This window comes from Corythoichthys intestinalis, chromosome 7, assembly GCF_030265065.1.
Source record: "Corythoichthys intestinalis isolate RoL2023-P3 chromosome 7, ASM3026506v1, whole genome shotgun sequence".
Classification (NCBI taxonomy): domain Eukaryota; kingdom Metazoa; phylum Chordata; class Actinopteri; order Syngnathiformes; family Syngnathidae; genus Corythoichthys; species Corythoichthys intestinalis.
This window is the reverse complement of record NC_080401.1, coordinates 43,214,135-43,230,001: the sequence shown is the minus strand read 5'-3', so window position 1 is coordinate 43,230,001 and position 15,867 is coordinate 43,214,135. Positions and strand designations below refer to the sequence as shown.

The following is a 15,867-nucleotide window of genomic DNA, read 5'->3' as shown; positions in this document are numbered from 1 at the left end:
TTTTGACACAGTAAACAGACTGGTCTCTCCTCGTTTTCCACTGGATTAAAAGTCAAAGTCAAATGCTACACAGGCTTCTATTTCCTTGTCTTAGCTCTTTATATCTGCAGTGCTCTTTGCTCTTGTTTGGTTCAAAAATAATGCATATACTCTGAAAATTAGAGTGCCACTGACACCCACTGAGTGGATGTTCAATTACGAGAAAGAAAGTATGTTCTCCTAGGTTGCATGCGCCACCCTCAGCATCGCTCTGGGGGCCACCCCACTATTTGAGAAGTGCTGTTTTAACTAATTCATTAACAGCCCGCAGGTCATAGCCTGTGGTAGTTGATAAAGGAGGGAAACTGATATTGAAACTACTGGAGATGCTGGGGATTGAACCCAGGGCCTCATGCATGCAAAGCACGTGCTCTACCACTGAGCTACATCCCCTGATCCACAGATGTTTTAAAAGTCAGACCCACGAGTGAAACGCTACACACACTTCGTCATATTTCCTCATCTTAGCTCTTCATATCTCCAGTGCTCTTTGCTTTGTGCTCGAGCGGCACTGCCACTCACTAAGTGGATGACTTACTATGAATTATTGTAGAAATAAGTTGTTTGCTCTCTCAGGTGGATAGCTGGTGTCTCACTTAGACACAGAGTGAGAAACGCTGCTATTTGCGAGAGGCTCAGAGTCGAGCTGCTGATCCTTCGCGTAGAAAGGAGTGAGTTGAGGTGGTTTGGGCATCTGGTGCGGATACCACCAGGGCGCCTCACTACAGAGATGTTCCTGACACGTCCAGGTGGCAGGAGACCTTAGGGCAGGCCCAGAACCTGGTGGAAGGATTATATCTCGACACTGGCTTGGGAGCCCCTCAGGATCCCCTAATGCACAGGTGTCAAACCGGTCCTCAAAGGGCAGCAGTGGGTGCTAGATTTCATTCCAACCAAACAAGATGAATATCTTTTCACCAATCTGGTGTTTTACAAGTGTAATCAGTTGATTGCAGTCAGGTGCTGCTTATTTTAGCAGAAACCTCATTGGTTGAACTGTCTGTGCTAGATCTGTTGGAACAAAGACCAGAACCCACTGCGGCCCTTTGTGGAGGTTTGACACCACTGCCCTAATCAGAGCTGGCCAGGGAAAGAGAAGTTCAGCGAACCCTGCTGCTCCTGGGATTGTATTATTTGAACACATTATAACCATCTTTAAAAGTAGCCCATTGGCTACAGCAACTGGAGATGCTGGGGATTGAACCCAGGGCCTCATACATGCAAAGCATGCGCTCTACCACTGAGCTACATCCCCTGCACTTTTGAAAGTCAGAGCCACCAGTGAATTTCCACATACGTTCCAACATATTTCCCCGTCTTAGCTTTTCATATCTCCAGTGCTCTTTGCTTTGTGCTCGAGCGGCACTGCCACCCACTGAGTGGATGATTTACTATGAATTATTGTAGAAATAAGTTGTTTTCTCTCTCAGGTGGATAGCTGGTGTCTCACTTAGAGACAGGGTGAGAAACGCTGGTATTCACGAGAGGCTCAGAGTCGAGTAGCTACTCCTTCACGTAGAAAAGAGTCATTTGAGGTGGTTGCTGCATCTGGTGCGGATACCACCAGGGCGCCTCCCTACAGAGATGTTCCTGACACGTCCAGCTGGGAGAAGACCTTGGGGCAGGCCCAGAACCTGGTGGAGGGATTATTTCTCAACACTGGCTTGGGAGCCCCTCAGGATCCCCCAGTCAGAGCTAGTTGATGTGGCCAGGGAAAGTGAAATTTGGGGATCCTTGCCGAAGCTGCTGCCCCTGCTGCTGCCACGACCCGATTTCGGATAAGCGGATAAAGACTGATGGATGGAGGGAATGTATTATTTGAACACATTGTCACCATCTTTAAAATGCACCCGTTGGCTGTTGCAAATGGAGATGCTGGGGATTGAACCCAGGGCCTCATACATGCAAAGCATGCGCTCTACCACTGAGCTACATCCCCTTTTTACCTGCAGTTTTGAAAGCCAGAGCCACCAGAGAAATTCCACATACGCTTCATCATATTTCCCCGTCTTAGCTCTTCTTATCTCCAGTGCTCTTTGTTTTGTGCTCGAGCGGCACTGCCACCCACTGAGTGGATGACTTACTATGAGTTATTATAGAAATAAGTTGTTTGCTCTCTCAGGTGGATAGCTGGTGTCTCACTTAGGGTGAGAAACGCTGGTATTCACGAGAGGCTCAGAGTCGAGTAGCTGCTCCTTCACGTAGAAAGGAGTTGAGGTGGTTCGGGGATCTGGTGCGGATACCACCAGGGCGCTACAGAGATCCCTACAGAGATGTTCTTCTGTGCAGGCCCAGAGCCATAGACCTGAAGATCCCCCAGTCAGAGGTAGTTGAGGTGGACAGGGAAAGTGAAGTTTCCCTGCTGAAACAGCTACCCCCGCGACTCAATTCGGGATAAGCGGTTGAAGATGGATGGAATATATTGTTTGAACACATTCTCAACATCTTCAAAACAACCCCATTGGCCTTATGAACTGGAGATGCTGGGGATTGAACCCAAGACCTTATACATGCGAAGCATACGCTCTACCACTGAGCTACATCCCCTCATCACAGGATGTCTAAAAAGACAGAGCCATGGATGAAACGCTACACATGCGTCATATCTCCGGTGCTCCTTGTTTGGTTCAAAATATGAAAAAATCCATGGACATTACTAAAAATCATTGCGGAAATAAATTGTTTGAACACATTATCATCTTCTTTAAAATGCACCTGTTGGCTCAGCAAATGGAGATGCTAGGGGATGAATCCAGGACCTCAGACATGGAAAGCATGCACTCTCCCACTGAACTACATCCCCACTGTCACTGGCTGTTCAAAATAACTTTCCCAATGAAATTTGAATTATCTGTACATGACTGAGAATGTTGTTTTTCCAGGGTTGTTTTGGTCTTGGTTACAGTATGCCACTTTGTGATCAACAACAACAAATGCCAGACTAATTTCTTTTATAAGATTATCCCATCGGATTATCCTTTGGTCTGAGTTGTGTTAAGAGTGAATTTGTCGTGATAAACTGCACGGGGTCATGTGTCATTAAACATGATTAAAATTTATGATTAGATTTTTAATTCTACCACAGTCATCTATCTGTGGAATGTGACATATACAGTGGGGCAAATAAGTATTTAGTCAACCACTAATTGTGCAAGTTCTCCCACTTGAAAATATTAGCGAGGCCTGAAATTGTCAACATGGGTAAACTTCAACCTGAATGTGATTAAGAAAAAAAAAAAAAATCACATTGTTTGATTTTTAAAGAATTTATTTGTAAATTATGGTGGAAAATAAGTATTTGGTCCATACCAAAAGTTCATCTCAATACTTTGTTATGTACCCTTTGTTGGCAATAACGGAGGCCAAATGTTTTCTTTAACTCTTCACAAGCTTTTCACACACTCTTGCTGGTATTTTGGCCCATTCCTCCATGCAGATCTCCTCTAGAGCAGTGATGTTTTGGGGCTGTCGCTGGGCAACACGGACTTTCAACTCCCTCCACAGATTTTCTATGGGGTTAAGATCTGGAGACTGGGTAGGCCACTCCAGGACCTTCAAATGCTTCTTAAGAAGCCACTCCTTTGTTGCCCTGGCTGTGTGTTTGGGATCATTGTCATGCTGAAAGACCCAGCCACGTCTCATCTTCAATGCCTTTGCTGATGGAAGGCGATTTTCACTCAAAATCTCTTGATACATGGCCCCATTCATTCTTTCCTTTACACAGTGCAGTCATCCTGGTCCCTTTGCAGAAAAACAGCCCCAAAGCATGATGGTTCCACCCCCATGCTTCACAGTGGTTATGGTGTTCTTCGGATGCAATTCAGTATTTTTTCTCCTCCAAACACGAGAACCTGTGTTTCTACCAAAAAGTTTGTTTTTGGTTTCATCTGACCATAACACATTCTCCCAGTCCTCTTCTGGATCATCCAAATGCTCTCTAGTAAACTGCAGACGGGCCTGGACCTGTACTTTCTTCAGCAGGGGGACACGTCTGGCAGTGCAGGATTTGAGTCCCTGGCGGCGCATTGTGTTACTGATAGTAGCCTTTGTTACTGTAGTCCCAGCTCTCTGGAGGTCATTCACTAGGTCCCCCCGTGTGGTTCTGGGATTTTTGCTCACTGTTCTTGTTATCATTTTGACGCCACGGGGGGAGATCTTGCATGGAGCCCCAGATAGAGGGAGATTATCGGTGGTCTTGCATGTCTTCCATTTTCTAATAATTGCTCTCACAGTTGATTTCTTTACACCAAGCGTTTTACCTATTGCAGATTCAGTCTTCCCAGCCTGGTGCAGGTCTACAATTTTGGCTCTGGTGTCCTTCGACAACTCTTTGGTCTGGGCCATAGTAGAGTTTGGAGTGTGACTGACTGATGTTGTGGACAGGTGTCTTTTATACCGATAAAGAGTTAAACAGGTACCATTAATACAGGTAACGAGTGGAGCCTCGTTAGACCTTGTTAGACCTCGTTAGAAGAAGTTTGACCTATTTTACAGCCAGAAATCTCGCTTGTTTGTAGGTGACCAAATACTTTTTTTCCACTCTAATTTGGAAACAAATTATTTAAAAAATCAAACAATGTGATTTTCTGTTTTTTTTTTTCCCCCCACATTCGGTCTCTCATGGTTGAGGTTTACCCATGTTGACAATTACAGGCCTGTCTAATCTTTTCATGTAGGAGAACTTGCACAATTGGTGTTTGACTAAATACTTACTTGCCCCACTGTACAGTAGTCAAACAATCAACCTTAGTGAAGAAGAAGGAAACACTGTGTCCTGTCTTTTCTGTTATATTCCAAGGTAAGTCTGTTTTGATGACACCACTATTCTTGAACACTAAAGCTGATACAGATCACATACAGTATGCCTAAAACTAGTTGATGCCAGAATTTTTTAATCTTCATGTATTGGATCTGGAACAGATAAACCAACTTTTAACACTGAAAAATCAGAATCAAACCTCTTGAAGTACGTGGTGTACATCGAACCTATCATCTCGTTGACTTAAACAATCATCATCCATACCAATTTCTCTTCTTGCAGAGCATCACAAAGTAGACTGGCTATCCCCCTGACTCCCTGGTGTGACAACCCCCATTAGCCTGTCTGTTGAAACCCCTCCCCCACCCCCTTCCACGCACACATGCAAAGACCCTTAGGGCAGACTGAGGTCACAGTGCACTGTCGTTGTACAAGGATGTGTGGTAGCAGTGCCAACAATGAATGTATGTTGGTACACACTCTGGAAAGCCATTGACCAAATTTTTGAGAACCATCTTAATGTAATAATTCACACATCGTGTTACCCATTAGATTTTAGTGCAATGCTTTTAACCTGGAATGACAAAGAGTACCTACATCTACGCTGTAATTTAAATTTTAAAAAATTCTAACGAATTTTTTATTGTCTCTGGACAGGGCACTGTGAAATTGTTTTCCATTTTAGAGCTACTTCTGACTAGGGCAGCAGCTATCGATTATTTTAGTAGACAATTAATCGATGATCTAGTTATTTCGAATAATCGAGTAATCGGATAAGGAACATAAAAAATTAAAATACATGAGCTGAGCCTCAAACAGTAAAAAAAAAAAAACTTATATAAAACTCATATAAAATAACTATATAAAATAACTGAGTATCTATGTACAACAAAAGAACAATTGGCTAACTTACAGAGAAAAAGTCCGCTAGCTTAAATGCTATAAAATGCTAACGTTTTTTTCCCCCTTTTTTTACAATGCTCTTAACAAATTCTACAAACACACATTTCCACAAAAAACGCTAAATTTATCAATAAAATAAATTAGGAATGCCTTACACAAACCTTATCTCAACAAACAAAAAAGTATTACATATACTTATATATAAGTATATATTATATATACTTATATATACTTATGTTGGTCTTATCAGGCAGCAGCTGGATTCAGCCATGTGAAATTACTTATGTCATATTCAATATCGCCACTAGAGGGCGGTGTATCCACCTAAATCAATGAAACTAAGGGGCAGTTTACATAGTGACTCTGCGACACGAAGACGCAATGACTGTGTTGCGGAGTGGCCTCGTGTGCATATGCTGTCGGCGAAGACGGAAGGCGAAGACGAAAAATTCTGAATCCTGCCTCCAAAGTGGAAGAATTCAATTGCAGGGGATATGCATATCACAGGGTCCTGCGGCGCAAGACCGCGCCGATAACGTCAGCACTCGTACACGTCACATTGGGTGTGCGCAGCCATGCTACTAAACATTAAAAACAGCAAATATGGCGGAATGTCGGCTTTAATTTACTGTTTTAATATTTTTTAATTAAATATGTTGAATGTTTCCATTTCTGTGCCTTTTTGAACAAAAGAAAATTGCCATTGCTTCGAGTGGGAGGGCATATTTTTTTCCGGGCTGAGGAACTTTGGTGCGGTCAAAGTGCATCATTCGCCGTTGCCTTGTAAATCTGCACTGCCCCCTAGGGCCTGGCATGAATACGACATCGTTTTCATGCGGAATTGCGACATTGTTCGAATGGAGACGGGCCCATATAAATGCAAATTTGAAATTTTTCCTATTCTCGGAAAGTCACCATGTAAACGGCCTCTAAATGCAAACACTTTCAAGGCAAACCATTACAACGCCATTTAGATTAAATGAATACTCGAAGCAGCAAAATTGAATACGAATCTTTTTTCTAATCGAATTACTCGATTTAATCGATTAATTGTTGCAGCACTACTTCTGACTTATTTGGTCATTTTAACATAAAATTTTCAAGCATTCTTTTTGCTTACTTTTTAAAATTCATTTTCACACTTTACTCTCGGGAGAAGTAAGTCTACACAGATAAATACTACTAATATGAGAACTCTAAGCTGGGTATCAGGGATATGGTATAAATGCTAAAACAGCTTTCCATACTCTCACAGAGTGTTGGCAAGCTCACCAGTGTACATGTCTGTAATCTTTCCTACTGGTAACACCGGGGCGTGTTTTTGGCACAGTGTTCACGCCAATGATGCAATTTCCAAGAGCGCCTCCCTCGCTGCTTATCAAACTGAGTAGAAAGTGACAGGAGGTAGCGGGCTACCACAAAGCCTGTTAGCCAGACAGCTAGCGGGCCGCTGTCACCTCTTCTGCAAGCAGCGTCATGGTAATTTGACTTCGTGTGAGCACGGAGAAGCCAATATGTCGCGGTGGCCTGTGAAGGAAGCGGAGATGATGGTGGGGTGGAGCGTGCCGGATAAATGGGAGGAAGGGTGGAGGGAAAGGAGGGAGGGAGACATCAAATGAAACCATATGTTAAGCCGCGCGCTCTTGTCGCCGTTTGCGGTCGCCGACTAATGCCGAACAGGAAACGGCGCCGCAGCCGGTTTTTCTCCCCCGTCCTCACGGTGAGCAGCGAGTGAAGACGAGGATGTGGTGATGACATTCCAGCCGTGCCTGGCTTGGATCAATGATAGAGGAAATTCCTTTTCTGAAACAGTCCTTTATTTCACAGTTTTTGTTTTCCTTCTAGCATGGCGCATGTCTTGCGTGTTCTCCCAGTCCTTGCTAGGCTTTTCTTTGGGTTCTCCTGCTTCCTCGCACATCCACGAAAAAACAATGCCACCATTTTGGTTTGTGGGACACATTCAGGACAACTAGAAACGGCAATTTCTGGAGAAATTACTTCTGGTCTTTGCCGTGTGGCAATACAGATCTTAGCCCGGCCCAGGTTGGTTTGGGGATAATTCGGGGACAATATCAGGTCACTTCCTGTTGATTTGGGCACATTTGGGGGGCGTGGCCTAGTCATATCAGGTCATTTGGGAACATTTGGGGGGCGTGGTCTGGTCATATGAGGTCATTTGGGAACGTTTGGGGGCGTGGCCTAGTCATATCAGGTCATATGGGGACATTTGGATGGGCGTTCCCTAGTAATATCAGGTCATTTGGGGACATTTAAAAGGCGTGGCCTAGTCATATCAGGTCATTTGGAGATGTGTGGGGGGCGTGGCCTAGTCATATCAGGTCGTCAGGGGACAATTGGGGCGTGGCCTAGTCATAGGTCATTTGGGAAGATTTGGGGGCGTGGCCTGGTCATATATGGTTATTTGAGAACTCCTGCTTCCTCGCACATCCACAAAAAAAAACATGCCATCATTTTGGTTTGCGGGCCACATTCAGGACAATTAGGTCTTAAGTATGAATGAACTAAAATGTGTTGGTCAAGTAGACCAGTGTGCCGCGAAAAATTATCCAAAGTTGCATTTTTTTGCAGTAGGAAGGAAGAAGTAGATGGAAAGTTCTCGGTCATGAGCAGATGAGCGAGGTATTGCTCGTGCTGCATTCAAGAACTGCTCGGATTTCTAGCCATCAGCCACCTTGCTGTCCGCGACAATATGGACCCTAGCGTATTAGGGATGGGTATCGAGAACCGGTTCTTAAAAAGAACCGAGTGGTCCAATTCCATGGAATCGTTTGGCAATTTACCTAACGATTCTCCTATCGGTTCCACGATTTACGTTTTAAAATGTACGCATGTTACACACTTTCGAATCGGCAAGCACAGCAACATAATTACCATTGGCGAGACTCATCAAGTGTAACCTGGAGAGGGTCATTGCCGAGTGAATTTGCATTGACTTTTACAGGCCATGTCATTTTTCATGAGACAACCGTATTGGCCCGGATATAAGACAGCCCTGATTATAAGACGACCCCCTCTTTTTCAAGACTCAAATTTGAAAAAAGACATTTTGAACACCAAATTAATTTTTACACAGAAAATAATTACAGTCCATCCGAAACAAATGATTATAACAATATATTTGAGAGAAAAAGCATGTTATTTTGCCTCATTCAAATCTTAATATTTGAACATTTAACGTGCCGTAGCTCAGAAAAGGTTGAAAAACACTGAAGTAGACCCACGCAATTCTTGCATACAGCAAAATCCTTGTCCACCTTACTTCCTTTCTTGTTGATGTAAAATCTACAGTTTGTTTACATGTGTGATTTGTAGCAATATTTTTGCGACTTTTTCCTCCACCGTTCCCATGAAGCTTTTTTTTTTTTTTTTCAACCCATATGGATCGTCCTCTCTTCTTCTCTAGACAACTTGTGCGCACTTCACCTTCACCGCCACTCTTGAGCGCCCCTAGTGGACCGCCAAGGAATTGCTCAACAAACACTAAGCAGTTTACAGCATCCAATGGCTAGAGGTGGGAATCTTTGGGCACCTAACGATTCGATTACGATTACGATTCGGAGGCTACTATTTGATTATAAATCGATTATTGATGAACCCCCCGGCGATATTAGCTGCTTTTAATTTTTTGTACATCAATTACAAAAACTGTTTAAAAAAAAAAAAAAAAAAAGCCTTGCAGGCTTAAATAAACGACTATTTGACTATCAAGTTAACAGTTAAAAACAATAAATAATATACTCAAATCCCCACTCTGTATCAGCAGCTTTAAACTACATTCAATTAATTTAATGTTGTGAATCAACTGTTAAAGTTGTTAAAATCGCTCCCGTTATTCCATAATTTCCCTTTTGTCTACTTTCGACATGTGAAAGTTTTTAAACTATTTTAAAGATAGATTTAAGTCAATATTTTACCGATTTAGGAGTATTTTAGATAAATAGGTTAATTAGGTTTGCTTGGAAGGTTCGCTACAACAGCCTTGCAGGGAAGTCTACTGCTTTAAGATGGCGGCCGTTTACTAACGCCCACATCTAGCTTTCTCTACATGTGCTGCTATCGCCACCAAGTCTATTCTGCATCTAGTCCTATATAAATATGATATCTACCTTAACATTATGTATTGTGGACGTACTTTGTAGCAGCTTTCGGCAGCAGTCAGGTATGTTGTTGTTTTTTTTTATCTCGCGGCATGAGTTGAGCTAGAGCCGTGAGTTGAGCATTGGCATTACCCGAGGGACCGGGTAATGACAAGCATGATGTTTAGCTACTCTCGCTCCGTTCCTCATTGCGTCCCGAAGACCGCGCGGTGCGCTGAGTGTGTCTTACTTCCGCTTTACTTTACATATTTCAATAATCGGAATTTGGATGTTTGTGAATCTTTCTCGAATCTTCCACGGGCGAATCGCGAATAATCTAAGAATCGGAAATTTCGCACACCTCAACCAATGGCCAATATGTCAAATAAAAGTATCCATACTTGGCGGGAGCATATCAATAACCGATCGGGTTTCAAAATATCGCGATATATCGCTGTATCGAGATATTGTCACACTATTATTACTCAAGGTTAGTTCAAAACGTCCTGTTCCAAGTAATCATCAAAAATTGCAGTCCTTCAACAAATCTTTGTGTTTCCCATAGGGCTGTCAAAATTATCACGTTAACGGGCGTTAATTAATTTTTTTAATTAATCACGTTAAAATATTTGACGCAATTAACACAGATGCCCCGCTCAGAGAGATTTAAATGACAGCACAGTGAAACCCTCACTTGTTGTGTTTTATGGCGTTTTGCCGCCCTCTGCTGGCGTTTGGGTGCGACTGATTTTATAGGCTTCGGCACCCATGAGCATTGTGTAAGTAATTATTGACATCAACAATGGCGGGCTACTAGTTTATTTTTTGATTGAAAATTTTACAAATTTTATTAAAACGAAAACATGAAGAGGGGTTTTAATATAAAATTTCTATAACTTGTACTAACATTTTTCTTTTAAGAACTACAAGTCTTTCTATCCATGGATCACTTTAACAGAATGTTAATAATGTTAAGGCCATCTTGTTGATTTATTGTTATAATAAACAAATACAGTCCTTATGTATCGTATGTTGAATGTACATATCCATCTTGTATCTTATCTTTCCATTCCAACAATAATTTACAGAAAAATATGGCATATTTTATAGATGGTTTGAATTGCGATTAATTACGATTAATTAATTTTTAAGCTGTAATTAACTCGATTAAAAATTTTAATCGTTTGACAGCCCTAGTTTCCCAGTGTTTATTACAATTAAAGAGTCCTATCAAGCTCCAATAACTTGTGGTGGTTAATGCCCTCTCCACTAATAAATGCTTGGTTCACTCTCCAGTCTCACTTATGCCTACATAACTACATGTTTGAACGAGGGAAAATATATCCGCTTAAAGTTTGTGGTGGTTTAAATATACAGTATCCCACACGGGGCTTTTCCACACCGTGACAACGAGAAGCTCTAAAGCGGCCGAGCCAGATGAAACCCCGAAAAATTACCTTTCTCAGTGTGAAGTGAATGCAATCCTAGCCAGCAACAAGGCACTCTAAGGAAGGCACGACTGAAGGTTATCTGAATCCAAGGCTAAAAAAAATCAGGAAAACTGAAACTTATTTTACTGTCATTGGTGGCAACTGACATCCAACCTAAAGCGGATTTGACATCTATTGCTGTCAATTTCAATGAAGGATCTACATAAAAATTAGGGCTGTCAAAATTATCGCGTTAACGGGCGTTAATTAATTTTTTTAATTAATCACGTTAAAATATTTGACGCAATTAACGCAGATGTCCCGCTCAGACAGATTTAAATGACAGTACAGTGAAACGCTTACTTGTTGTTATGGAGTTTTGCCGCCCTCTGCTGGCGCTTGTGTGAATGACCATCTCGCATATTGCCTCAAACAGATTACAGTGAGGCCGTTTATGGACATTAAGAGTGAAGAGAATGCCACCGGCCGCTTGGGGGCAGCGCCGTTCCATACTCATGTTATTTCTTCTCAACGTGGGAGAATTAGTAGTTGTGAGACGTTTATGCTGTATTCACAATGCAATGCAGATTGCTATTTGTGCTCCACACATATTTCGGTAAGTTTTCTTTCTTTTTGTGGCAATTATGAGTCTCTTGTTGTATTTTGGGTAAGATATGTACAGATATATGTTATACAGTAAAGGCGAGTGGATACAGGCGTTCTTTGGACCGCGCCGTTTATTGGCAACTCCTTCACAACAAACATACAGTAGGGAGAACAAGTATTTGATACACTGCCAATGGGAAAACCCATTGGCAGTGTATCAAATACTTGTTCTCCTCACTGTAAGTATCGTTTAGTGAAAGGAATATTATTTTTGTTGTGCTATCTCTCCCCCAAAAAAATAATGTTCACAAAAAGAAAAGCACTTCAGTCTATAGTAATGAGGCCCTATTCTGACATAGTTTAACAACAATGCAAAATGAACTGGCATTCCATATCAAAATAGCTATGCAAAATACACGTAAAACTTAGACTTTGGTCACTCTATTTTTATTATATTAACTGTACTTTTGATTGAAAATTTTACAAATTTTATTAAAACGAAAACATGAAGACGGGTTTTAATATAAAATTACTATAACTTGTAACTATAACATTTATCGTTTAAGAACTACAAGTCTTTCTATCCGTGGATCACTTTAACAGAAAGAATGTTAATGCCATTTGTGGATTTATTGTTACAATAAACAAATACAGTACTTATGTACAGTATGTTGTATGTATATATCCGTCGTGTGTCTTATCTTTCCATTCCAACAATAATTTACAGGAAAATATGGCATATTTTAGAGATGGTTTGAATTGCGATTAATTGCGATTAATTTCGATTAATTAATTTTTAAGCTGTAATTAACTCGATTAAAAAATTTAATCGTTTGACAGCCCTAATAAAAATCTATATATTTTTTTGAGAAATTTTAGCAATTACCTTCAAACCTATGCTGCATTTATGAACAAATCCGTTTAACTTCAAGTGACATGAAAGATCCAAATGATGATCATTACTTCATTTTTCTTTAGGTTTATTTGTAAACATTAGTCTTTTTGTCAGCACCCACGCAGTCCTCCAGCGTGCGATCTGATGGATTTCCTCCAAACTGCCGAGCACTTTGACCCAGCCATGGACATAAAGAACCTTTTGAGTCGATGAAGGCCCCATCCGACCCCCCTTACGTGCCGTTTGTCCTGCCTAAGTCAAGATGTGGAGAGTAAAGATGAGTGTGAGGGGAGTAAAGGGGAGGCAGACCAAAGAGGGCAATGGCTGAATCTACTTTGTTATGACCTGTTTTGGGGTTACGTGATTCTCTTTTTTGGCGTTAAACATGGTGTTCCACTGCATACACGCACACAAACCATGAGTTCAACATGCATTACTTGCCGAATTATTCAAGCTGTGATCAATTTGGATTTGGCTTCATGGTGGAAGAAAAATGGGGGAATTCCTCTGCCGGTCGAAATAGCCGCTCATTGTGTTTTTTTCCCCCCTTGCAGGCTGGATGACCCAATGGAGCCGAGACCTAACAGGGGTGCCTGGCATCTGACTTCATCACTGCTGAAGTTGTTGCATAACAGGGGGGGACTTAATGAAGCAGAGCAGACATAACAATTGTGTCTTTGTCTTTTAACTTGGTGAAGCAGCATGTAACAATGCTGTCTTTGCCCAATGTTATTTTTGTAGTCCTTGTTCCCAGGTTACCTAAATAAATATTTGTATATTTGGCGCCTGGTCATCATGTATGGTATAAATGTGACTACCTCTTAACTATGAGGAAGTATTAGACTATAACACAGTCTTACCCCCAAAACTGATATTTTAAAAGCAAACATCTTGGAGACTACTGAAGCTATCTTAATAAGTTTTAATATTTTATGTACAATATTTGAAGTTTTAATTTTGATCAATTATTATTAATTAATTCAGAAATTAAATTCTGTGATCATTCACAAGTGACCAATATGTTCGCGGGCATGGCAGCTGGCCCGATTTTATAACCTTTATAACGGACATTACGTCATTTTTTGGTCGGCATTGGCAACAAAATAAACCACACATTTCCAAAGGACGATAGACTCTCTACATCGGCTTTACGATCCAGTAGCAATTTAATTTCGCAATGTTTTCAGTTTAATTTGGCTACTTCCAGCTTGCCATGTTGATAATTGCGATGATTGTTTACCGCTTTTCGTCTTACTGCGAAGAAAAAGGAAATGACGATCGGCCCGCCATTATATTTACGTCATCAGCCTTCGTGCTGTGACCCGAGAATTTAACAGCTGCTTTTAGACTTACCGCTTCCCAGGAAAGTCCCGGACATTATACTTAGAGGCAGTTTACATGGCGACTCTGCGACATGAAGACGCAATGACTGAGTAGCGGAATTGCCTCGCATGCATATGGTGTCGGCGAAGACGGAAAGCGAAGACGAAAAATTCTGAATCCTGCCTCCAAAGTGGAAGAATTTGATTGTGGGGGCTTGAGGGGGGCTGGCTCCGCATGCATATCAAAAGCTCCTGCCGCGCGGGACCCGCGCCGATAACGTCAGCACTCGTGCACGTCACATAGGGCGTGCGCAGCAGTGCTATCAAACATTAAAAACAGCTAATGGCGAGCGTCAGCTTTAATTTACTGTTTTAATAATATTTTTAAATTTAAATATGTTGAATGTTTCCATTTTTGTGCCTTTTTGAAAAAAAGAAAATGCCATTGCTTGGAGTGGGCGGGCATGTTGTCTTCCTGAGGAGGTCAAAGTGCATCATTCGCTGTCACCATGTAAATCTGCACTGCCACCTAGGGCCTGGCATGAATACTACATCGTTTTCATGCGGAATTGCGACATTGTTCGAATGGAGACGGAACCATATAAATGCAAATTTGAAATTTTTCGTCTGTTCGGAGAGTCACCACATAAACTGCTCCTGAGACGCGACTTGTTAAATGTCAGCATCATCTCCGTGTCAGTTGACCCGGGAAATTGCTGTCGCACATAAATGCTACATGTTTAAATTCCCTGGATTTGAACGGTGTTCAGGTGTGTGTGAAAGGGGTTACTGGCTGCAATTGACGATACGAGACGCCCAAACCATTTTGACAGAGGGGGCGAATAATTGAACATTCATTGGCCACTAACAGTCTAAATGGATTGGAGGTCTAGCACCGTCACTGGCACTGAAATATGAGCATTTGCTGACGGTTTGTCTGGTTTAACTAAATTGGTTGTCTGTTGGCATGAATGACATGCGATGAGTTAAATACTATGGGGTGCGGGGGGGAGGGGGTCAACTTTAGAGTGTTACTTGGGGTTGTAACCGATACATACTTCTGTTTTTATTCATTTTAATATAATAGTTTAGTTTTTTATTAACATTGCATTTATTCATAAATCTATTTATAATTATAAAAATATATAATAAATACAATAATGATTAATGATTTTAAAAAATCGCTAATATTTATGTTTTTTATTTTTAATGACCAAAAATAGTCACTTGCTCCATAATGGGTTAAAGGTTTTAAGTGTCAACTTTTGAATATTGAATTGGAAAACTTGCTCTTTAAGGTTGAAGGTTTTAATTTTCAACTTTTGAATTGCTATCCACTTAAGTGACCACTACTCCTGAAAGGGTTACATTTCTGATACTAGGTGCAAATTTGGTGAAATATTTCCAAATTTTGCATCGAAGGCACACATGTAATCTTCAATAACTGCATTCGAGAATTTTCCAAGGTGCAAAATGACTTTTTGTTGGAAGTGAATGGCATTTGAAAACCTGAAATGAAAAAGATACCTTCAGTATGTTTCTTTAAAATTTGTGAAAATGTGAGGTCAATTCAGAAAGACTTGCCTTGTCGAGTTTTTTGGGACACCCTGTATTTACGGTATAGACTTTAACATAATGTTGGAGACTGGGGCTGCAGGTATCGATTATTTGAGTAGTCGATTCATCTATCCTAAGTAGCTGTTTGAATAATCGAGGATTCGGATTAGGAACATTTTAATGCGTTGCAGAATAAATTTTAGGAGGTGTAAAACAAAGGCTTGCTAACATTGCACTTTCAAAAAAGCATTAAATGTGA

At 41.1% G+C, this 15,867-nt stretch overlaps 4 non-coding genes across 4 annotated transcripts; all 4 read right to left on the bottom strand.

Moving 5' to 3' along the window:
• Positions 1-360: 360 nt before the first annotated feature.
• trnaa-ugc (transfer RNA alanine (anticodon UGC)) lies at positions 361-432 on the bottom strand. Its single transcript has one exon. It is a non-coding gene; the product is annotated as a tRNA-Ala (tRNA).
• A 790-nt stretch (positions 433-1,222) lies between these two features.
• On the bottom strand, positions 1,223-1,294 carry trnaa-ugc (transfer RNA alanine (anticodon UGC)). Its single transcript has one exon. It is a non-coding gene; the product is annotated as a tRNA-Ala (tRNA).
• Positions 1,295-1,906: 612 nt separating this feature from the next.
• On the bottom strand, positions 1,907-1,978 carry trnaa-ugc (transfer RNA alanine (anticodon UGC)). The gene has a single exon. It is a non-coding gene; the product is annotated as a tRNA-Ala (tRNA).
• A 536-nt stretch (positions 1,979-2,514) lies between these two features.
• trnaa-cgc (transfer RNA alanine (anticodon CGC)) lies at positions 2,515-2,586 on the bottom strand. The gene has a single exon. It is a non-coding gene; the product is annotated as a tRNA-Ala (tRNA).
• Between the last annotated feature and the right edge of the window lie 13,281 nt (positions 2,587-15,867).